The sequence below is a fragment of the Triticum aestivum genome, chromosome 6B, assembly GCF_018294505.1.
Source record: "Triticum aestivum cultivar Chinese Spring chromosome 6B, IWGSC CS RefSeq v2.1, whole genome shotgun sequence".
NCBI classification, from domain to species: Eukaryota; Viridiplantae; Streptophyta; class Magnoliopsida; order Poales; family Poaceae; genus Triticum; species Triticum aestivum.
The window spans coordinates 157239148-157264483 of NC_057810.1; the positions used below are offsets into that span (position 1 = coordinate 157239148).

At 45.1% G+C, this 25336-nt stretch overlaps 1 protein-coding gene across 5 annotated transcripts in view; it reads right to left on the reverse strand.

The window, feature by feature from the left end:
• The window catches only part of LOC123136316 (probable LRR receptor-like serine/threonine-protein kinase At4g20450), a 39443-nt gene extending 16990 nt beyond the window's left edge, over positions 1 to 22453 (reverse strand). The window contains exons 1-6 of one of the 5 annotated variants that reach the window (XM_044555673.1): positions 22072 to 22453; positions 21220 to 21316; positions 20583 to 20691; positions 20383 to 20463; positions 20092 to 20273; positions 7764 to 7882 (exon numbers count right to left, since the gene is read on the reverse strand). The gene's annotated coding sequence lies outside the window, so the exon portion shown is untranslated. Of the gene's footprint in view, positions 1 to 7763; positions 7883 to 20087; positions 20274 to 20382; positions 20464 to 20582; positions 20692 to 21219; positions 21630 to 22071 lie in introns of those variants that run through there. The other 4 variants (XM_044555672.1, XM_044555675.1, XM_044555674.1 and 1 more) reach the window with 4 other exon arrangements.
• Between the last annotated feature and the right edge of the window lie 2883 nt (positions 22454 to 25336).

Here is a 25336-nt window from a genome sequence, read left to right on the forward strand (position 1 = left end):
CGTTGCTATACATCACCATGATCTTGCGTGTGCGTAGGAAATTTTTGAAATTACTACGAAACCCAACAGTGGCATCCGAGCCTAGGTTATTTATGTTGATGTTATATGCACGAGTAGAACACAAGTGAGTTGTGGACGATACAAGTCATACTGCCTACCAGCATGTCATACTTTGGTTCGGCGGTATTGTTGGACGAGACGACCCGGACCAACCTTACGCGTACGCTTACGCGAGACCGGTTCCCTCGACGTGCTTTGCACATAGATGGCTTGCGGGCGACTGTCTCTCCAACTTTAGTTGAACCGAGTATGGCTACGCCCGGTCCTTGAGAAGGTTAAAACGGAGTCTATTTGACAAACTATCGTTGTGGTTTTGATGCGTAGGTGAGATTGGTTCTTACTTAAGCCCGTAGCAGCCACGTAAAACATGCAACAACAAAGTAGAGGACGTCTAACTTGTTTTTGCAGGGCATGTTGTGATGTGATATGGTCAAGGCATGATGCTGAATTTTATTGTATGAGATGATCATGTTTTGTAACCGAGTTATCGGCAACTGGCAGGAGCCATATGGTTGTCGCTTTATTGTATGCAATGCAATCGCGATGTAATGCTTTACTTTATTACTAAACGGTAGTGATAGTCGTGGAAGCATAAGATTGGCGAGACAACAATGATGCTACGATGGAGATCAAGGTGTCGCGCCGGTGACGATGGTGATCATGACGGTGCTTCGGAGATGGAGATCACAAGCACAAGATGATGATGACCATATCATATCACTTATATTGATTGCATGTGATGTTTATCTTTTTATGCATCTTATCTTGCTTTGATTGACGGTAGCATTATAAGATGATCTCTCACTAAATTATCAAGAAGTGTTCTCCCTAAGTATGCACCGTTGCCAAAGTTCGTCGTGCCCAGACACCACGTGATGATCGGGTGTGATAAGCTCTACGTCCATCTACAACGGGTGCAAGCCAGTTTTGCACACGCAGAATACTCAGGTTAAACTTGACGAGCCTAGCATATGCAGATATGGCCTCGGAACACGGAGACCGAAAGGTCGAGCGTGAATCATATAGTAGATATGATCAACATAACGATGTTCACCATTGAAAACTACTCCATCTCACGTGATGATCGGTCATGGTTTAGTTGATTTGGATCACGTAATCACTTAGAGGATTAGGGGGATGTCTATCTAAGTGGGAGTTCTTAAATAATATGATTAATTGAACTTAAATTTATCATGAACTTAGTACCTGATAGTATCTTGCTTGTTTATGTTGATTGTAGATAGATGGCTCGTGCTGTTGTTCCGTTGAATTTTAATGCGTTCCTTGAGAAAGCAAAGTTGAAAGATGATGGTAGCAATTACACGGACTGGGTCCGTAACTTGAGGATTATCCTCATTGTTGCACAGAAAAATTACGTTCTGGAAGCACCGCTGGGTGCCAGGCCTGCTGCTGGAGCAACACCAGATGTTATGAACGTCTGGCAGAGCAAAGCTGATGACTACTCGATAGTTCAGTGTGCCATGCTTTACGGCTTAGAATCGGGACTTCAACGACGTTTTGAACGTCATGGGGCATATGAGATGTTCCAGGAGTTGAAGTTAATATTTCAAGCAAATGCCCGAATTGAGAGATATGAAGTCTCCAATAAGTTCTATAGCTGCAAGATGGAGGAGAACAGTTCTGTCAGTGAGCATATACTCAAAATGTCTGGGTATAATAATCACTTGATTCAATTGGGAGTTAATCTTCCGGATGATTGCGTTATTGACAGAATTCTCCAATCACTGCCACCAAGCTACAAGAGCTTCGTGATGAACTATAATATGCAAGGGATGAACAAGACTATTCCCGAGCTCTTCGCAATGCTGAAAGCTGCGGAGGTAGAAATCAAGAAGGAGCATCAAGTGTTGATGGTTAACAAGACCACTAGTTTCAAGAAAAAGGGCAAAGGGAAGAAAAAGGGGAACTTCAAGAAGAACGGCAAGCAAGTTGCTGCTCAAGAGAAGAAACCCAAGTCTGGACCTAAGCCTGAAACTGAGTGCTTCTACTGCAAGCAGACTGGTCACTGGAAGCGGAACTGCCCCAAGTATTTGGCGGATAAGAAGGATGGCAAGATGAACAAAGGTATATGTGATATACATGTTATTGATGTGTACCTTACTAGAGCTCGCAGTAGCACCTGGGTATTTGATACTGGTTCTGTTGCTAATATTTGCAACTCGAAACAGGGACTACGGAATAAGCGGGCACTGGCAAAGGACGAGGTGACGATGCGCGTGGGAAATGGTTCCAAAGTTGATGTGATCGCGGTCGGCACGCTACCTCTACATCTACCTTCGGGATTAATATTAGACCTAAATAATTGTTATTTGGTGCCAGCGTTGAGCATGAACATTATATCTGGATCTTGTTTAATGCGAGGCGGTTATTCATTTAAATCAGAGAATAATGGTTGTTCTATTTATATGAGTAATATCTTTTATGGTCATGCACCCTTGAAGAGTGGTCTATTCTTATTGAATCTCGATAGTAGTAATACACATATTCATAATGTTGAAGCCAAAAGATGCAGAGTTGATAATGAAAGTGCAACTTATTTGTGGCACTGTCGTTTAGGTCATATCGGTATAAAGCGCATGAAGAAACTCCATACTGATGGACTTTTGGAACCACTTGATTATGAATCACTTGGTACTTGCGAACCGTGCCTCATGGGCAAGATGACTAAAACACCGTTCTCCGGTACTATGGAGAGAGCAACAGATTTGTTGGAAATCATACATATCGATGTATGTGGCCCGATGAATATTGAGGCTCGTGGCGGATATCGTTATTTTCTCACCTTCACAGATGATTTAAGCAGATATGGGTATATCTACTTAATGAAACATAAGTCTGAAACATTTGAAAAGTTCAAAGAATTTCAGAGTGAAGTTGAAAATCATCGTAACAAGAAAATAAAGTTTCTACGATCTGATCGTGGAGGAGAATATTTGAGTTACGAGTTTGGTGTACATTTGAAAAACTGTGGAATAGTTTCGCAACTCACGCCACCCGGAACACCACAGCGAAATGGTGTGTCCGAACGTCGTAATCGTACTTTACTAGATATGGTGCGATCTATGATGTCTCTTACTGATTTACCGCTATCATTTTGGGGATATGCTTTAGAGACGGCCGCATTCACGTTAAATAGGGCACCATCAAAATCCGTTGAGACGACGCCTTATGAACTGTGGTTTGGCAAGAAACCAAAGTTGTCGTTTCTTAAAGTTTGGGGCTGTGATGCTTATGTGAAAAAACTTCAACCTGATAAGCTCGAACCCAAATCGGAGAAATGTGTCTTCATAGGATACCCAAAGGAAACTGTTGGGTACACCTTCTATCACAGATCCGAAGGCAAGACATTCGTTGCTAAGAATGGATCATTTCTAGAGAAGGAGTTTCTCTCGAAAGAAGTGAGTGGGAGGAAAGTAGAACTTGATGAGGTAACTGTACCTGCTCCCTTACTGGAAAGTAGTTCATCACAGAAAACTGTTTCAGTGACACCTACACCAGTTAGTGAGGAAGCCAATGATAATGATCATGAAACTTCAGATCAAGATACTACTGAACCTCGTAGATCAACCAGAGTAAGATCCGCACTAGAGTGGTACGGTAATCCTGTTCTGGAGGTCATGCTACTAGATCATGATGAACCTACGAACTATGAAGAAACGATGGTGAGCCCAGATTCCGCAAAGTGGCTTGAAGCCATGAAATCTGAGATGGGATCCATGTATGAGAACAAAGTATGGACTTTGGTTGACTTGCCCGATGATCGGCAAGCAATTGAGAATAAATGGATCTTTAAGAAGAAGACTGACGCTGATGGTAATGTTACTGTCTACAAAGCTCGACTTGTCGCAAAAGGTTTTCGGCAAGTTCAAGGGATTGACTACGATGAGACCTTCTCACCCGTAGCGATGCTTAAGTCCGTCCGAATCATGTTAGCGATTGCCGCATTTTATGATTATGAAATTTGGCAGATGGATGTCAAAACTACATTCCTGAATGGATTTCTGGAAGAAGAGTTGTATATGATGCAACCGGAAGGTTTTGTCGATCCAAAGGGAGCTAACAAAGTGTGCAAGCTCCAGCGATCCATTTGTGGACTGGTGCAAGCCTCTCGGAGTTGGAATAAACGTTTTGATAGTGTGATCAAAGCATTTGGTTTTATACAGACTTTCGGAGAAGCCTGTATTTACAAGAAAGTGAGTGGGAGCTCTGTAGCATTTCTGATATTATATGTGGATGACATATTACTGATTGGAAATGATATAGAATTTCTGGATAGCATAAAGGGATACTTGAATAAAAGTTTTTCAATGAAAGACCTCGGTGAAGCTGCTTACATATTAGGCATTAAGATCTATAGAGATAGATCAAGACGCTTAATTGGACTTTCACAAAGCACATACCTTGACAAAATTTTGAAGAAATTCATAATGGATCAAGCAAAGAAAGGATTCTTGCCTGTATTACAAGGTGTGAAGTTGAGTAAGACTCAATGCCCGACCACTGCAGAAGATAGAGAGAATATGAAAGATGTTCCCTATGCATCAGCCATAGGCTCTATCATGTATGCAATGCTGTGTACCAGACCTGATGTGTGCCTTGCTATAAGTTTAGCAGGGAGGTACCAAAGTAATCCAGGAGTGGATCACTGGACAGCGGTCAAGAACATCCTAAAATACCTGAAAAGGACTAAGGACATGTTTCTCGTATATGGAGGTGACAAAGAGCTCACCGTAAAAGGTTACGTTGATGCAAGCTTTGACACTGATCCGGACGATTCTAAATCGCAAACCGGATACGTGTTTACTTTAAACGGTGGAGCTGTCAGTTGGTGCAGTTCTAAACAAAGCGTCGTAGCGGGATCTACATGTGAAGCGGAGTACATAGCTGCTTCGGAAGCAGCAAACGAAGGAGTCTAGATGGAGGAGTTCATATCCGATCTAGGTGTCATACCTAATGCATCGGGTCCAATGAAAATCTTTTGTGACAATACTGGTGCAATTGCCTTGGCAAAGGAATCCAGATTTCACAAAAGGACCAAACACATCAAGAGACGCTTCAACTCCATCCGGGATCTGGTCCAGGTGGGAGACATAGAGATTTGCAAGATACATACGGATCTGAATGTTGCAGACCCGTTGACTAAGCCTCTTCCACGAGCAAAACATGATCAGCACCAAAGCTCCATGGGTGTTAGAATCATTATAGTGTAATCTAGATTATTGACTCTAGTGCAAGTGGGAGACTGAAGGAAATATGCCCTAGAGGCAATAATAAAGTTATTATTTATTTCCTTATAATCATGATAAATGTTTATTATTCATGCTAGAATTGTATTAACCGGAAACATAATACATGTGTGAATACATAGACAAACAAAGTGTCACTAGTATGCCTCTACTTGACTAGCTCGTTAATCAAAGATGGTTATGTTTCCTGACCATGAACAATGAGTTGTTATTTGAGTAACGAGATCACATCATTAGTTGAATGATCTGATTGACATGACCCATTCCATTAGCTTAGCACCTGATCGTTTAGTATGTTGCTATTGCTTTCTTCATGACTTATACATGTTCCTATGACTATGAGATTATGCAACTCCCGTTTGCCAGAGGAACACTTTGGGTGCTACCAAACGTCACAACGTAACTAGGTGATTATAAAGGAGCATTACAGGTGTCTCCAAAAGTAGATGTTGGGTTGGCGTATTTCGAGATTAGGATTTGTCACTCCGATTGTCGGAGAGGTATCTCTGGGCCCTCTCGGTAATGCACATCACATAAGCCTTGCAAGCACTGCAACTAATATGTTAGTTGTGAGATGATGTATTACGGAATGAGTAAAGAGACTTGCCAGTAACGAGATTGAACTAGGTATTGGATACCGACGATCGAATCTCGGGCAAGTAACATACCGATGACAAAGGGAACAGCGTATGTTGTTATGCGGTCTGACCGATAAAGATCTTCGTAGAATATGTAGGAGCCAATATGGGCATCCAGGTCCCGCTATTGGTTATTGACCGGAGACATGTCTCGGTCATGTCTACATTGTTCTCGAACCCGTAGGGTCCGCACGCTTAAGGTTACGATGACAGTTATATTATGAGTTTACATGTTTTGATGAACCGAAGGAGTTTGGAGTCCCGGATGAGATCGGGGACATGACGAGGAGTCTCGAAATGGTCGAGACGTAAAGATTCATATATTGGATGATATGGTTAGGCCAAGGGGTCAAGCCCATGAGGCTTTAGATCGGTGCAAAAAGGAGTTTTGCGGAGGCCAGGGGGCCAAACGCCGGAGACCCTGGCGTCTGGCCCTGGGCCAGACGCCGAGGCCCATGGCGTCTGGGCCAGACGCCAAGGATTGTGGCGTTTGGTCCTGGAGTCCGAGTGGGACTCTTGCCTTTCGGGCAAAACCGACTTTGAGGAGGCTTTTGCTCCAAGTTTCGACCCCGGGGCTCAACATATAAATAGAGGGGCAGGGCTAGCACCAAAGACACAACAAGTTGATCCATGTGATCTATTCCTTAGCCGTGTGTGGTGCCCCTGCCACCATATACCTTGATAATACTGTAGCGGAGTTTAGGCGAAGCTCTGCTGCTGTAGTTCATCAAGATCGTCACCACGCTGTCGTGCTGACGGAACTCTTCCCTGACACTTTGCTGGATCGGAGTCCGGGGATCGTCATCGAGCTGAACGTGTGCTCGAACTCGGAGGTGCCGTAGTTTCGGTGCTTGATCGGTTGGATCGTGAAGACGTACGACTACTTCCTCTACGTCGTGTCATCACTTCCGCAGTCGGTCTGCGTTGGGTACGTAGACAACACTCTCCCCTCGTTGCTATGCATCACATGATCTTGCGTGTACGTAGGAAATTTTTTGAAATTACTACGTAACCCAACACCTTCCCCCAAACGAACAACGGCAAGGGTGCGTGGTTACATTGATATGATTTTTATGCATCTTTTCAAATCTGCAGTTGCTGGTTCCCAGGTGACTCCGGCGTCTTGCTCCAGCTGGTCTCCTCCTCCACATGGATCGCTGCTCCTTTCTGCTGATGCTGCGGTCAGCTTGGAGCACAACGCATCGGCTGTAGGCGTTGTGGTGTAGGACCACACCGGCCGGTGTGTGGCAGCGGCCTCTAAACCTCTGCCGGGAGTCTCGTCCTCGGAGTTGGCTGAGGCGCTCGCTCTTCGCCGTGCTGCAGCTTTGGCTCGTCAGCAGAACTACATGCATGTCATCTTCCAGTCTGACTGCCTCTCGGTGATTCAAAGGCTGCTCTCGTCGACCCGTGACCGATCCGTGGTGGGCTCGATCGTTTCTGACATCAGGACGGCCTGTGGTGCTTTGTCGTCTGTTTCTTTCAAGCATGTTCGTCGGCACTGTAATGTCTTAGCTCATGTCTTAGCTAGGTCTAGTTTGAACTCTGTGAATCTTTTTTTTATGACTCTGCTCCGGTTTGTATCCGAGAGACTCTCTGTAATGTGTTTACATGATTAATAAAGGCCGACGTTCTCTCAAAAAAAACAAATAATACAGACGGAAAATTTAGAACCATTTTCTGTATTCAAACTATGGATATCTTAAAAGCATCTTGGTGTGTGTGTATGTCACAAAATTTGAAGATGTTTCAAGGACATGCAAATTTGACTATGTTCTGATAATCCAGATTCCAAACGTACTGTTCGTGCAGCCGTTTAGTGAAGATATACCTTGATCATTTGCCGGAAACCTCCGGACACAAGGAATACTTCAGTATTATTGGCTTTTAATGTCTTAATAAAATCAGCGTTGAGAAATCCTGCAGATACAAACAGATAACCATGTCAATGAACTAGGAAAATGAACAATGCATATCCAACACAAAAATTACATCTATTGCAGTGCCGAATAAATGATTAACACATACCACCTTGGAATTATTCGGTAGCCAGAGATTTTAGGAAATCTCTAATTAACACACGAGGCAAATAAGTCGAAAGGGTTATGTTGTGGTTGCAGGGCACATAACGGCCTAAAGGTTAAGACTAAAGTGGTATAGGCAGATAGTATTTTAATGTCTCATGGTGTTATTAAAATGAACTTAGACTATGTGGTGGTACTATTCTGAAATCGTGTTTTTACTGTGGCACCAGACCAATTTTGCATATACTCAGCTACTATTTTTTGTATTAGCTTAAAAAGAGAAGCCGAGTAAAACCAGACAAGCATTCCTAAGAGCATTATTCTATGTTCAGCAGCACATATCTAACCATTCCAATACAAGAACAACAGAGCTGGGAAATCTTAGAAGATTCAATATGGGAATGCATTTCATACACATAAATGATGCATTTCACAAGGACTGGAACATACCAGCACATGGGTGTTACATGATTAAACTGAAAAAATGTCAAAAGGACCACTTAAATTTAGAGTTAATCCAGCCAATTATCTGAGTGCACCTTCTCTGAACATATTTCTATCACATAAATCTAGAATTATCTAAATAGTATCTACAATATCAAGTTTGACACAACCGAACACAAAATAGAGAAGGGGAGAGGAGGAGCGAGCTGTGGTGGGCTAGCTGTATGTAACGTCCCGGATGCAACTTTCCATATTCGTAACTCCAACTCTAGCCTTTTCCGGAGATGCTATATGTTATTTCCTCCGTGGTTGGGTTTTTGTCTGTTGTTTTGCATTTTGTTCTTGTTATGCATCTCGTCTCATGTCATCATCTGTGCTTCATCTGCATTTCATCCGCATGTTTTTCAAAACTTGCATCCGTTCGTGTTCCGCCGGTTCTCTCCGTTGTCCGTTCTGAGCCCGACCACACTCGCACGCGCCCGCGGTACCTCCGAAATATTATTTTATAAGTGGCATAAAAATGTTCTCGGAATGGGTTGCAACTTGTCGTGCGGTCTTATTATAGTGTAGACAGGCCGCCTGCCAAGTTTCGTCGCATTCGGAGTCCATTTGATAGCCCAACGGTTAAATGTATAGCGGTACCGTTGCCGGTACTTTCGTCGGACGTTTCGATCTCCGAGACTGCTGCCGGGATGCACTTCTCTTCTCTCCCCTCAAGCCTAGCCCATCTAAACACAGCCCACCAACCTCTCCCAGGCCTGTCTAACCTCCCCCTCGATCGGATCCGTCGGATCGCGATCGGAGGGCTTCGAAAACCCCCCTAAACCCAAACCCTAGCTTTTACCCTATATATAGACCCCCTCATGCCATTTTGGGCATCTCCTAGCCCTTCCCCTACCTCCTAGCTGCATCTTCCTCAAATTCCGCGCCGGCCCTCTTCCCCGCCGCCACTTGTCGCCCCCTCCTCGCCTGCACCGCCGCTCTCCACCTCGTGGGCGCCACTTGGCGTGTAGCCATTGGCTGCGCCGCCACCTGAGGCGTCGCCCCGGGCAACCGGGCGCCGCCACGTCGCCTCCCCCGCCTCCACGTCGCCTCCCCAGCACGCGGCCACCGCACAGGCCCGCAGAGCCAATCCCCGGCCCGCTCTGGGCCGCGATGGCCCCGGATCCGCCCGAGCGAGCGCTGCCCGGCTCCCCGAGCCCTTCTCCCGTCAGCCCCGCCGCCGCCATGCCCCGACCTCGCCTCCCGTCGTCGTTCCCTGCTCCGGCGGGTCACCGGAGTCAGTCCCCACCGGAGATCGTGGCCGCCGCCTCCGCCAGGTAGCGCCTCCCCGTCTCCCCTCTCCTCTGGCCTTCTCTAACTCTCACGATCTCTCTCTCCCTCCCACTCTACAGGAAGCCATGGAGCTCCGCCCGTCGTCAGTGGTCCTCGCCGTCGCCGGGAACGGGTTCCCCACCACCGGATCTGGCGGATCCCGATCGTCCCTCGCCTTCCCCGCGGTTCCCCTCTCACCGTCGACCTCCATGCCTCGCCGCCGGAGTCCTCAGCACCGCCGCGCCTGCTGCCTCCCCTGCTTCCCGTCGAACCGATCCAGCCCAGCTCCAGATTCGCAGGCCTCAAGGCCTAGCCGCATCGCCCCCAGGCCCAGCGCCCCTTCCGGTCGGCCCAGCTTCCAGCAAGGCCAAGTCGCGCCAGATCCGGCCTGCTTCGACCTCCTCCACCGACCGGCCCATGAGGCCTGGTGAGCAGCCTCGCCCCTGTGCGTTGTTGGCCCCAACTGCAGATTCAGCCCGCATACGTTTTTTTTCCAGATCTGCGAATTTAGCCTTTTAACCAGTGATTTACCTGTTTTTACAGAAAACCCCCTAGATTTCATGCATATAAAAACTCACAAATGGTGCATCGGATTAAAATAATTCATATATGTAAAATGCTCAGAAAATTGTGTAGATTAATAATATGCCACTTTCATCTATGTTAAAAATGTTTAACATGCTGTTTGTGTTTATTTTGCATAATGCCATGTTAAAATGCTTTAATTCATAACTAAATAACCGTAGCTCGGTTTTAATTAAACTTTATATGTAAATGGGGTGGAAAAATGCCTAGTTTAACATGGTTCACTTTATGTTGTTGTTTAACAACATTAAAATTGTGTTTAGGGCAGAACAGTACCGAATCTAAAATATGCATATGGGGATTTTCCGGAATTGTTGTTTGTAACTTCCGGCCTCATTTAAATTTGCCTAGATAGGTAGTTTTATTATGCTTTACCTCTTGCCATGTTTAATAACATTTAATATTGTTGAGTACCTAAACGAGAGAGAACTAAATAAGTCATGTGGTGTTTCATCAATATGCAACTCGTTGCATATTGAGCTCCACTTAATTTGTAGTATTGTGTGTTGCAGTTTGCCATGCCATGCCTCTTTAAACCGGACATGCATCATACTTGATTGTGCATCATATCATGATTATGCTTGTGTGTTTACCATGTTGTTTGTTTCTTTCCGGTGTTGCTTCTTAGTTCCGGTAACGTTGCATTTGTGAGGATTCGTTCAACTACGTTGGTTCGTCTACTTCATGGACTCGTTCTTCTTCCTTGCGGGATTTCAAGCAAGATGACCGCTACCCTGGATTTCACTACTATCATTGCTATGCTAGTTGCTTCGTTCTATCGCTATGCTGCTTTACCTATCTTTTGCTCATCAAGCCTCCCAAATGCCATGAACCTCTAACCTTTGACACCCTTCCTAGCAAACCGTTGCTTGGCTATGTTACCACTTTGCTCAGCCCTCTTATAGCGTTGCTAGTTGCAGGTTAAGTTGAAGATTTCTCCATGGTGGACATGATTTTGGTTGGGATATCACAATATCTCTTATATTATTAATGCATCTATATACTTGGTAAAGGATGGAAGGCTCAGCCTTATGCCTGGTGTTTTGTTCCACTCTTGCCGCCCTAGTTTCCGTCATAACGGTGTTATGTTCCCGGATTTTGCGTTCCTTACGCGGTCGGGTGATTTATGGGACCCCCTTGACAGTTCGCTTTGAATAAAACTCCTCCAGCAAGGCCCAACATTGATTTTACCATTTGCCTCACCACCACCTATATTTCCCTTGGGAGTAATTAACCCAAGGGTCATCTTTATTACAGCCCCCCCCGGGCCAGTGCTTGTCTAAGTGTTGGTCCGAACCAGAGCCACTTGCAGCGCCACCTCGGGGAAACTCGAGGGCTGGTTTTAGTTGTACGTAGTGTTCATCCGGTGTTGCCCTGAGAACGAGATATGTGCAGCTCCTATCGGGATTGTCGGCGCATCGGGCGGTCTTGCTGGTCTTGTTTTACCATTGTTGAAATGTCTTGTAAACCGGGATTCCGAGTCTGATCGGGTCTTCCTGGGAGAAGGTCTATTCCTTCGTTGATCGCGAGAGCTTGTCATGGGCTAAGTTGGGACACCCCTGCAGGGTATAATCTTTCGAAAGCCATGCCTGCGGTTATAGGCAGATGGGAATTTGTTAATGTCCGGTTGTAGATAACTTGACACTAGATCCGAATTAAAACGCATCAACCGTGTGTGTAGCCGTGATGGTCTCTTTTCGGCGGAGTCCGGGAAGTGAACACGGTCTTTGGGTTATGTTTGACGTAAGTAGGAGTTCAGGATCACTTCTTGATCATTGCTAGCTTCACGACCGTTCCGCTTGCTCTCTTCTCGCTCTTATTTGCGTATGTTAGCCACCATACTTGCTTAGTCGCTGTTGCAACCTCACCATTTTACCCCTTCCTTTCCCTTTAAGCTTTTCTAGTCTTGATACCCATGGTAATGGGATTGCTGAGTCCTCATGGCTCACAGATTACTACAACAACAGTTGCAGGTACAGGTTCATGCGATGATCATGACGCGAGAGCGATGGTTTACTTGTTTTGGAGTTCTTCTTCTGCTTCTTCGATCAGGGGATAGGTTCCAGGTCGGCAGCCTGGGCTAGCAGTGTGGATGTCGTTGAGTTTCTGTTTGTGTTTCATCCGAAGTCGGATATTGCTCTTATGTATTGTGATGTTGTATTCGTGTGGCATTGTATGCCTCTTGTATGTATCCCCATCTATTATGTAATGTTGATGTAATGATATCCACCTTGCAAAAGCGTTTCAATATGCGGGTCTATCCTTGGTGGGACCTTCGAGTTCCTTTTGGATAGGGTCGCATATTGGGCGTGACAAGTTGGTAATCAGAGCCTCGACCGACCATAGGAGCCCCCTTGATTGTTGGCCGTTGTTGAGTCTAGAAGAAAACTATTTTGAGTCTTAGGATTATATATATCGGAGAGTAGGATTCTTTTTACTCCTCAGCCCCCTTCGTCGCTCTGGTGAGGTCTCCTGACGTAGATGTTTTGAATTTCCTCTCCTCAAATTTCACTAAATTTTTTTTACAATCACGCGGGTATCTTGGAATCATTCCTATTGTTTTGTGATGAGAACATTGTTCTTGGTGCCTCCTGTCTATTATGTGGCATTGACCCGGGGAGTTGAGCTCCGAGGTGTTGTCGTCACAATTTTATCGTTGCAGTTCTGGAATACCTGAGTTTTGCCGACATCGAAAATCTCTTTTATGCAGTTGTTGGTGAGATAACCTCGACGTCACCCAGTACTGGGGAGTTCGGGAGTATTGCCATAGCTTGTATAACGGATGCTTTTCGAAGGTTGAGGTACACGATTTCCGAAGGTTTCTTGGTTATGTGTTGACGGATGGATACAGCTTGGATGTAGGTATTGTTAGTTTGGGTGAGATATATTGCTTCCCCTGTATCCCCAACACCAGATTGCATAACCAGAAAGTTTCGGGAGTTTATAGGTGGGAATTCAAGTAGCTCCTAGAATATCTTTCCGACAGATGCATGATATGGATTTGGGTAAATCTCTATCATATGTTTGTTCCGGCTTATTCTGCAAGCAAATCCTTTGTTTTGTTTTAATTGTGGTATTCGAGTTGCTTCGAAGTCAAGTGTTGATTCCATACTTTTGAAGTGGTGTTCTCATATTTATATGGGAGTACTAAGCCTTCTTGATCATTGAGATTGTCATGTCAATTCTTTTCAACCGGTGTGCTTCTCTTCAAGTGGACCCGATCATTTTCAACATCCGCAAAATCAACTCTAAGTTTTCTCAACGGTGTTTGTTTCATTTTCCCCAAGTTGCCTTTGTTTTCCCTGCCCTCCCACCCTTTTCTTCAAGGACTCAGATTTTTTAACCAAGTATCCTTTTATTCATGTGAAGTCTCTTCACTCTTTTCAATCAATGTTCTTATCCGGTGATTTCCCATGTAGATGCTCAACAGTTTCAAGTTCATCAATCTTCATCCTCATATTCTTTTCTGGTGGATCCAATTCAAGCTTTCGGTGTTGATCATAACCTTTTCCTCGTTTCAAATGTTTTTCCACGTCGGTGCACCTCTTAATAGTTCACCTCTCTTTATTCTTATTCGGAGTGCTGAAGATATCTCAGAAGATTCGTGCTTCCATTCTCTATCTGTTCAAGTTATTTTGAGTTGTTATCTCATTCAAGCTATTTAATTCAACCGGTGCAATCTTTCTTTAAAATCATTTCCAACGGTGTTTTCTTTTAGTGGGCCCTAACCCACAGGTCTTTTCCCAGGATCTTACCTGACTCTTCTAATTATTCCGGAGCCATTCCTAATTCTTTTCGAGTTTGACGTAAGAATGAATTTCATCAGTCAAATCGTTTCCAAGGCCGTTTTCAAATTATTTTCATCTTTGGCTAAACCTTTTTTTTAATCCTTCCGGAGTGTCTCAACAATTCATGGTGGTGTTTCTCCTCATCATTCTCGGATTTTGAAGACCGAAGAAGAGTTTTCCTCCAAATCTTATCCGTTCTCTCAAAGACTCGCGATTCTAGCTTCATGCTATCCTCATAATTGTTTTGATTGTGACAATTCTTTTCTTACCATCCGGAGCATTTCATGAGTTGTTTCCATTTCTTTCCTCCGAAGGCCATCATGTCATAATTCTTCATTCTCAGCGTGTAGCTATCATTCTCCAAATCTTACCGGTGCATCGTTTAAATAACCTCTAATCAGCTCGTGATCTCTTCGTTCTCTTGTATCAAATTCCCTCAAGTATCTTCATTCGTTCTCTAATTTTTACCGGTGATTCACCCCTTTACTTCTTTCATTTTCTATTCTTACGGTGGTTCGTTCAACATTTCACTTCCTTCGTTATCATGTCAATTCATTTGTTGTTTCCAAATCCTACTGGTGGTTTCATTAATACCTTCTCAAGTTTACGCTATATCCCTCTTAATCCTTTCTACGAGAATAAGTAGTATGCCAAATCCGTTGCTTGTCATCAATTTAAATTGGTGAAGGATAGGCATGACATAATTCTTATTCTTGTTTCATCCAAGTGATTAATTCCTTCTTCCGGAGATTGTCCATGATGAAGTAATTCTCAGTTCTAGTATTCATCTTTTCTTTCCGAAGTTCCAAGTTCTCTCGGTTATATCATCGCAAAGCTCCATCTAAATCATTGCAAGGCTTCACCTTGTGTTTCCAACTTCTCTTTCTTTCTATCATCCTTTCATTACCCGAGTTCTTCATGGAGGCTCTACATGGTGGTTCATCAAGGATTCTTTTCATTCTTCAATTGTTCTTCAAGATTTCTCTCGAATCTATGATCTGCCAAGTTATACTCAAAAATAAACACGGTGCTCAACACATGTCTTGTTTTGAGGAGTTCAAGTATTCTTCTTTTGCATTTCGAAGTGCAATTCCTTCTACCTTATCTCTTGAGGTGGTGTTATGTCAGTCTTGACAATTTGAGTTCGTGTTTCATGATTCACATGTTGTCAAGAATGAGATATTTTAAAAACCATCATTTTTCTCTTCGATCATGAGGTATTTTAAATCCATCAATCTCTTTGTTGGAGTTATCTTGGGTTATATTTCACCTAAAGCCTTCCCTAAGGAATGTTTCTATTGTGGTGCTTATCAATGATCCAAGTTTTCTCCTATCCTCTCGGCGAAAGCAGTTTTCATCTCTTCTTTGATCTCAAACAATCAATTGTTTCTGTTAGTGGCGGGTTGTCACCTCATCATTTTGAGAAGTTTCCCATAAGCCCACTACAAACTTGTGTTTTTCGTTGTTGATTTTCCAACAACTTCGTTCAATCCTTCTTTGCAAGGATGCTTTCCAAGTTCATTTGTGGCAGAAGATTTCATTTTCTTCTCCGTCCCTTTTATCCCAACAATCTAGCTTCTATTCTTTAGTTCCGGAGGCAGCGTGTTGTTGATCTCATCAAGTATCATCCCTTCTTCTCAAGTTCATGCTCTATTCCTTCCATGTTCAACCGGAGTGCTGCCCAAATTATATCAATCTTATTCCTTCTCCATCTAGTTTTAATCGGAGTGGTTTCAATATCTATCTTATCACTAAACCTACAAGGTTCTCGAATGTTCCTTGTTCCTCTTTTCTAACGGAGTGTTTTCAACTTTGTTCATCTTTGTTGTTTTCTTTCTTCATTTTGCTCAACCTCTCAAGGTTCGTGGTTTCACTCATTGGTCGAAGAAGCAACTTAGTTTTACCTCTTCTCTTCCTTTCTGTTTTCCCTCCGGTGCCATCCTAGATCTCGGGACGAGATCCTCTCATAATGGTGGAGTGTTGTAACGCCCCGGATGCAACTTTCCATATTCGTAACTCCAACTCTTGCCTTTTCCGGAGATGCTATATATTATTTCCTCCGTGGTTGGGTTTTTGTCTGTTGTTTTGCATTTTGTTCTTGTTATGCATCTCGTCTCATGTCATCATCTGCGCTTCATCTGCATTTCATCCGCATGTTTTTCAAAACTTGCATCCGTTCGTGTTCCGCCGGTTCTCTCCGTTGTCCGTTCTGAGCCCGACCACACTCGCACGCGCCCGCGGTACCTCCGAAATATTATTTTATAAGTGGCATAAAAATGTTCTCGGAATGGGTTGCAACTTGTCATGCGGTCTTATTATAGTGTAGACAGGCCGCCTGCCAAGTTTCGTCGCATTCAGAGTCCATTTGATAGCCCAACGGTTAAATGTATAGCGGTCCGTTGCCGGTACTTTCGTCGGACGTTTCGATCTCCGAGACTGCTGCCGGGTTGCACTTCTCTTCTCTCCCCTCAAGCCTAGCCCATCTAAACACAGCCCACCAACCTCTCCCAGGCCTGTCTAACCTCCCCCTCGATCGGATCCGTCGGATCGCGATCGGAGGGCTTCGAAAACCCCCCTAAACCCAAACCCTAGCTTTTACCCTATATATAGACCCCCTCATGCCATTTTGGGCATCTCCTAGCCCTTCCCCTACCTCCTAGCCGCATCTTCCTCAAATTCCGCGCCGGCCCTCTTCCCCGCCGCCACTTGTCGCCCCTCCTCGCCTGCACCGCCGCTCTCCACCTCGCGGGCGCCACTTGGCGTGTAGCCATTGGCTGCGCCGCCACCTGAGGCGTCGCCCCGGCCAACCGGGCGCCGCCACGTCGCCTCCCCCGCCTCCACGTCGCCTCCCCAGCACGCGGCCACCGCACAGGCCCGCGGAGCCCATCCCCGGCCCGCTCTGGGCCGTGATGGCCCCGGATCTGCCCGAGCGAGCGCTGCCCAGCTCCCCGAGCCCTTCTCCCGTCAGCCCCGCCGCCGCCATGCCCCGACCTCGCCTCCCGTCGTCGTTCCCTGCTCCGGCGGGTCAACGGAGTCAGTCCCCGCCGGAGATCGTGGCCGCCGCCTCCGCCAGGTAGCGCCTCCCCGTCTCCCCTCTCCTCTGACCTTCTCTCCTTCTCAAGATCTCTCTCTCCCTCCCACTCTACAGGAAGCCATGGAGCTCCGCCCGTCGTCGGTGGTCCTCGCCGTCGCCGGGAACGGGTTCCCCACCACCGGATCTGGCGGATCCCGGTCGTCCCTCGCCTTCCCCGCGGTTCCCCTCTCGCCGTCGACCTCCATGCCTCGCCGCCGGAGTCCTCAGCGCCTGCTGCCTCCCCTGCTTCCCGTCGAACCGATCCAGCCCAGCTCCAGATTCGTAGGCCTCAAGGCCCAGCCGCATCGCCCCCAGGCCCAGCGCCCCTTCCGGCCGGCCCAGCTTCCAGCAAGGCCCAGTCGCGCTAGATCCGGCCTGCTTCGACCTCCTCCATCGACCGGCCCATGAGGCCTGGTGAGCAGCCCCGCCCCTGTGCACTGTTGGCCCCAACTGCAGATTCAGCCCGCATACGTTTTTTTTCAGATCTGCGAATTTAGCCTTTTAACCAGTGATTTACCTGTTTTACAGAAAAACCCCTTAGATTTCATGCATATAAAAACTCACAAATGGTGCATCGGATTAAAATAATTCATATATGTAAAATGCTCAGAAAATTGTGTAGATTAATAATATGCCACTTTCATCTATGTTAAAAATGTTTAACATGCTGTTTGTGTTTATTTTGCATAATGCCATGTTAAAATGCTTTAATTCATAACTAAATAACCGTAGCTCGGTTTTAATTAAACTTTATATGTAAATGGGGTGGAAAAATGCCTAGTTTAACATGGTTCACTTTATGTTGCTGTTTAACAACATTAAAATTGTGTTTAGGGCAGAACAGTATGAATCTAAAATATGCATATGGGGATTTTCCGGAATTGTTGTTTGTTACTTCCGGCCTCATTTAAATTTGCCTAGATAGGTAGTTTCATTATGCTTTACCTCTTGCCATGTTTAATAACATTTAATATTGTTGAGTACCTAAACGAGAGAGAACTAAATAAGTCATGTGGTGTTTCGTCAATATGCAACTCGTTGCATATTGAGCTCCACTTAATTTGTAGTATTGTGTGTTGCAGTTTGCCATGCCATGCCTCTTTAAACCGGACATGCATCATACTTGATTGTGCATCATGTCATGATTATGCTTGTGTGTTTACCATATTGTTTGTTTCTTTCCGGTGTTGCTTCTTAGTTCCGGTAACGTTGCGTTTGTGAGGATTCGTTCGACTACGTTGGTTCGTCTACTTCATGGACTCGTTCTTCTTTCTTGCGGGATTTCAGGCAAGATGACCGCTACTCTGGATTTCACTACTATCATTGCTATGCTAGTTGCTTCGTTTTATCGCTATGCTGCGTTACCTATCTTTTTCTCATCAAGTCTCCCAAATGCCATGAACCTCTAACCTTTGACACCCTTCCTGGCAAACCGTTGCTTGGCTATGTTACCGCTTTGCTCAGCCCTCTTATAGCGTTGCTAGTTGCAGGTTAAGTTGAAGATTTCTTCATGGTGGACATGATTTTGGTTGGGATATCACAATATCTCTTATATTATTAATGCATCTATATACTTGGTAAAGGGTGGAAGGCTCGGCCTTATGCCTGGTGTTTTGTTCCACTCTTGCCGCCCTAGTTTCCGTCATAACGGTGTTATGTTTCCGGATTTTGCGTTCCTTACGCGGTCGGGTGATTTATGGGACCCCCTTGACAGTTCGCTTTGAATAAAACTCCTCCAGCAAGGCCCAACATTGATTTACCATTTGCCTCACCACCACCTATATTTCCCTTGGAGTAATTAACCCAAGGGTCATCTTTATTACAGCCCCTCCCCCCCGGGCCAGTGCTTGTCTAAGTGTTGGTCCGAACCAGAGCCACTTGCAGCGCCACCTCGGGGAAACTTGAGGGCTGGTTTTAGTTGTACGTAGTGTTCATCCGGTGTTGCCCTGAGAACGAGATATGTGCAGCTCCTATCGGGATTGTCAGCGCATCGGGCGGTCTTGCTGGTCTTGTTTTACCATTGTCGAAATGTCTTGTAAACCGGGATTCCAAGTCTGATCGGGTCTTCCTGGGAGAAGGTCTATTCCTTTGTTGATCGCGAGAGCTTGTCATGGGCTAAGTTGGGACACCCCTGCAGGGTATAATCTTTCGAAAGTCGTGCCTGCGGTTATAGGCAGATGGGAATTTGTTAATGTCCGGTTGTAGATAACTTGACACCAGATCCGAATTAAAAACGCATCAACCGTGTGTGTAGCCGTGATGGTCTCTTTTCGGCGGAGTCCGGGAAGTGAACACGGTCTTTGGGTTATGTTTGACGTAAGTAGGAGTTCAGGATCACTTCTTGATCATTGCTAGCTTCACGACCGTTCCGCTTGCTCTCTTCTCGCTCTTATTTGCGTATGTTAGCCACCATACTTGCTTAGTCGCTGCTGCAACCTCACCATTTTACCCCTTCCTTTTCCTTTAAGCTTTGCTAGTCTTGATACCCATGGTAATGGGATTGCTGAGTCCTCGTGGCTCACAGATTACTACAACAACAGTTGCAGGTACAGGTTCATGCGATGATCATGACGCGAGAGCAATGGTTTACTTGTTTTGGAGTTCTTCTTCTGCTTCTTCTTCGATCAGGGGATAGGTTCCAGGTCGGCAGCCTGGGCTAGCAGGGTGGATGTCGTTGAGTTTCTGTTTGTGTTTCATCCGTAGTCGGATGTTGCTCTTATGTATTGTGATGTTGTATTCGTGTGGCATTGTATGCCTCTTGTATGTATCCCCATCTATTATGTAATGTTGATGTAATGATATCCACCTTGCAAAAGCGTTTCAATATGCGGGTCTATCCTTGGTGGGACCTTCGAGTTTCTTTTGGATAGGGTCGCATATTGGGCGTGACACTGTACCTACTTGAGCTGGCCCCTCCTCCTCTTAGAGAGGAGAACGATCTGGTAGTTAAGCGTCTTCCAGGCGCCATCCTTGAAGGAGAGCTCGACGATGTCCTTCCTAGTGCTGGCCACATCGCCAGCTAGGCAACATTGCTTCTCCGCATTCAGGAGTGACTCGATCGCCATGTCGATGCTGTTGCCCTCCTGCCTTAGCACAAACGACCATCGTCACACGTGCGGTAATAGCACATCAGATCGGAAAACCTAGGCATAGGGACGATAACATGTGAAGCAAAGCAGATCAGCGTGTTACCTCGTGTAAAGGTTCTGTCACACATACATGGATTTCTTTATACAATTGAAACTCTTGTTTTTTAGGTGCGGTGGCAATTCTCTGAAAAGATCCATTATACAAAAAGTTAGATATTTCAATGTAAGGTTACAAAAAGAAAAGGAATACAGTGGGTCCCTGTACGCCTAAGTATCTACATACATCTAAATAAATTCATATACCCGGTGAAGTGTGTAAGGCTGAACCAAAATGTAGAACAAAGGAGGCTGCTCGATCGAGTATTTTCCAAGCCCAATTCATACCAACAATGTTTAATGGGGTTTTGTAGTTCTGAAATTGGTCACAGCCATCTTCAATCAGGAGAAGCACCAAAATTAATTAAAGAAAACTTGCACATGTATTAGTACTATGAGTAACTCTACTGATTGCTAGCAACCTCTGAGATTATCCTAACAAAATCTCACCCAAGCAATCCGTTTAACTCGCATAGAGAAGAACCGTCGTTTCAGTGATGCTACTAGCTGGAAACTAATACAGAATTCAGTTTGCATGCATTTACTAATCAACATCTCTACGTATCTACACGAAATGCGCCATGGAGAAAAGCAGCTAGCTACACATGTATAGATCAACCGAAGGTTCCAAAGAGTAAGCCAGCAGTATTAGCAGCTCCCAGTAAACAGCAGGCTATTTGATTAGTAATATAGTTAATTAATCAGTGTCTGAGATTAGAGCTAATGTATTGTCCGTCTACAGTCTGTACAGGTAGGGAATGCAAGATGAAACATGTGCTTCACCAGATAATCTAATGTGTTAGCATAAAGTTAAATAAATGATAATTAAGCATTAATTTCTCACCCAGCTGTTAGAAGAGTTGGCATTCCAATTACGATCCAGAGATATACTACCTTCACTAATTATCAGGTGGCAAAGAATTCCAAGTGCCTGAGCCCAGCTGTAGGATAATAGACAACAGATAAAGATGATTAATTACAGTTTACAGCACAAGAAATCACAAGCAAAGACCTGGCGAATGATAAAACATTTAAATTCAGATTGAATAAGGATCTAAATTCAATTAAAGATGACATACACATCCCAGTCATTTAGCCATTACTTAATCATGTATACTGACATACATATTCAGATCATGGTAAGTCAAAACTACATGGATCATCAGCCAACTCATCAAGGTCCTGAACCTTGGTATGAGTAACAAAAACAACATGCCATGTTTCAGTAAAAATACAACTGAGCAGAGTATCGATTCTCAGTATAACCCACTGAATTTAGTTTGTCAATTAGGATAGCTTCAGTTACTTCAAAGAAGATCCCAGTGCCTAAGCTACAAAATTGAAAACAAAGAACCTGTCATACACCCATTTCACTATATACACAAAGAATTGTAGACTTATGCATGCATTAAGTAGGTGAAAGTATGAGCAGCAGAGGTCACTTGTGAGAGATTAAGCAGTAAAGGCGAAGCATATGAGGCATACAACGAGTCTGTGTATAGCATTTGTTCAAGAATACTATCCTGTTTATTCCATTAGACAGGAATATCATGATGTTTAACAGACCATAGGCATCAGTGCAACACATGAACGCTCCCTAGAAGTCAAAGCGCCTGATGGCTTTCAATCTGCATCTTAAAGTGGAGGAGCTGGGCGGGTGGATGAGAGGGGGAGAGGTGGTGAGGAGTGGAGGTACCAGATCGAAACATGGACGAAATGAAATGGAGACGGCGGCTCAGATTTAAAGCTTGGCATCGCCGGAACCCACGGCCGGAAGCCGCGACGGTCCCCCCCCACCGCATCCGCCGACGACGATGTCGCGGCGGCTGCCCAAACACGGGCCACCAAGCCGGCGGGAGGGCAGGCCCTGCGACGAGGAGGGATCCGGTGCTGGGAGCACGGGTCTGTGCCAAGGTCCTGGCCTCCTCATCGCCCCCGTTTTTTCGAGTGGCCACTGTCTGTGGTGGTGCGGTCATATGATGATGGCGCTGCTGGGCGGGGAAGCAGCGGCGCTACCGGCGGCGGCGCCCCTTCGGGAGATGCAAGAGGAAATAAGACTACTGTATAGTGTGCCGCTACTGTATAGAAAAAGAGCAGTAATTTAACAACCATACGAAGGCACCGACCACAATTTGCTCAGGCTATTGTATAGTGTGCATTGTTCTGGAGGCCATGATCCACCCATAACAGAATCCCTGACCTTTCATGCCCCAAAATCGAACAGAATATTATGCACAGAATTATCCAAATTGCTACTAAAAGCTGAAGGAAATATGCCCTAGAGGCAATAATAAAGTTATTATTTATTTCCTCATATCATGATAGATGTTTATTATTCATGCTAGAATTGTATTAACCGGAAACATGATACATGTGTGAATACATAGACAAACAAATAGTCACTAGTATGCCTCTACTTGACTAGCTCATTAATCAAAGATGGTTATGTTTCCTAACCATAGACATGTGTTGTCATTTGATTAATGGGATCATATCATTAGGAGAATGATATGATTTACATGACCCATTCCGTTAGCCTAGCACTTGATCGTTTAGTATATTGCTATTGCTTTCTTCATGACTTATACATGTTCCTGTAACTATGAGAATTATGCAACTCCCGTTTATCGGAGAAACACTTTGGGTACTACCAAACGTCACAACGTAACTGGGTGATTATAAAGGAGTACTACAGGTGTCTCCGAAGGTACATGTTGAGTTGGCGTATTTCGAGATTAGGTTTTGTCACTCCGATTGTCGGAGAGGTATCTCTGGGCCCTCTCGGTAATGCACATCATTATAAGCCTTGCAAGCAATGTGACCAAATGAGTTGGTTAAGGGATGATGCATTACGGAACGAGTAAAGAGACTTGCCGGTAACGAGATTGAACTAGGTATTAGATACCGACGATCAAATCTCGGGCAAGTAACATACCAATGACAAAGGGAACAACGTATGTTGTTATGCGGTTTGACCGATAAAGATCTTCGTAGAATATGTAGGAACCAATATGGGCATCCAGGTTCCGCTATTGGTTATTGACCGAGAATAGTTCTAGGTCATGTCTACATAGTTCTCGAACCCGTAGGGTCCGCACGCTTAACGTTACAATGACAGTTTTATTATGAGTTTATAAGTTTTGATGTACCGAAGTTTGTTCGGAGTCCCGGATGTGATCACGAACGTAACGAGGAGTCTCGAAATGGTCGAGACATAAAGATCAATATATTGGAAGCCTATATTTGGACATCGGAATCGTTTCGGGTGAAATCAGCATTTTATCGGAGTACCGGGAGGTTACCGGAACCCCCCGGGGGGTTATTGGGCCTACATGGGCCTCGAGGGAGAAGAGGGAAGGAGGCAGGAGGGGGCCGCGCGCCCCTCCCCTTCCTAGTCCGAATAGGACAAGGGAAGGGGGGCGGCGCCCCCCCTTTTCCTTCCCCTCTTCCTCCTCTTTCCCCCCTTCTCCTATTCCAACTAGGAAAGAAGGGAGTCCTACTCCCGATGGGAGTAGGACTCCCCCCTTGGCGCGCCCTCCTTGGCCGGCCGCCTCCTCCCCCCTGGCTCCTTTATATACGGGGGCGGGGGGCACCCCATAGACACACAAGTTGATCTATGGATCGTTCCTTAGCCGTGTGCGGTGCCCCCCTCCACCATATTCCACCTCGGTCATATCGTCGCGGAGTTTAGGTGAAGCCCTGCGCCGGTAGAGCATCATCATCGTCACCACGCCGTCGTGCTGACGGAACTCATCCCCGAAGCTTTGCTAGATCGGAGCCCGGGGATCGTCATCGAGCTGAACGTGTGCTGAACTCGGAGGTGCCGTACGTTCGGTACTTGGATCGGTCGGATCGTGAAGACGTACGACTACATCAACCGCGTTGTCATAACGCTTCCGCTTACGGTCTACGAGGGTACGTGGACAACACTCTCCCCTCTCGTTGCTATGCCATCACCATGATCTTGCGTGTACGTAGGAAAATTTTAAAATTACTACGTTCCCCAACAAAAGCTACCAGCCAACAGCAAGAAGAACAAAAAGAAATTCTTAGTCTTCTATATACAAGTGTTTAAACAGAACTTCTACCTGGCTTTTCAAGGGAAAAAGGTAAAAGAAAGGATGTAAGCTAGTACTTTAGCACTAAAAAGCAATGTTGCATTAGAATTGTAGGAGTACAAAAAAAAACCAGAAGAACCATCTCAATAGCAGAATTTTTCTACCATCAAGATCAAAAGCTCAGCTCGACAAACTGATTTAACTAATGCTAAATAAATTGATGATTTTCTCGAAAATTTCTCCAAGTAAACAACACACCTCTTGCAACTGTAGTTCTCGACTTGAATGGAATACTCGCAGCAGTCGACATGCTCGTTATATTCCCGCTATGACCATTCACCCGCCAGCCTGCTGCAAGCCCACGACTGCACGGTGCTACTCATTTGTTTGGGAGATTGCAGACGCATCTGCGAGTCAACCTGTGCTCCAAGTGCATGTCTGCAGCTCCATGTTGTTCCGTTATGTTGACAGCATGTGCTTAGCTCAAGAGGAGACATTATCAAGGGTGAGTGAACCATCATTTAATTATCTATACGCCATGATAACATAAAAAGGACATCACATTGCTGGAGGCATGAAACCAAGTGCCAGATTATACAGTTTCGTATACACTTTTATGGTTTCATTCATATATCATATGGTGTGTCGACAAATGGCACTACGGCATGAGATGCATTAATTTTGAATATGCAAGTCTAGGACAGTATGCTACAGTAATAATATATGTCACTACGAGCTAATTTCCAGCATATTTAGTTAGCAGTTGGATGAGTGCTATTTTTTATCATCTCAGATTCCTATCAACATGTCATCCATAGTCCCTATTCCTATTAGGATGTGATTCTTCAGATGGACACTAAAATGATGAATTTTCTACCTGCGCATAATTGTAAATGCCTTTAT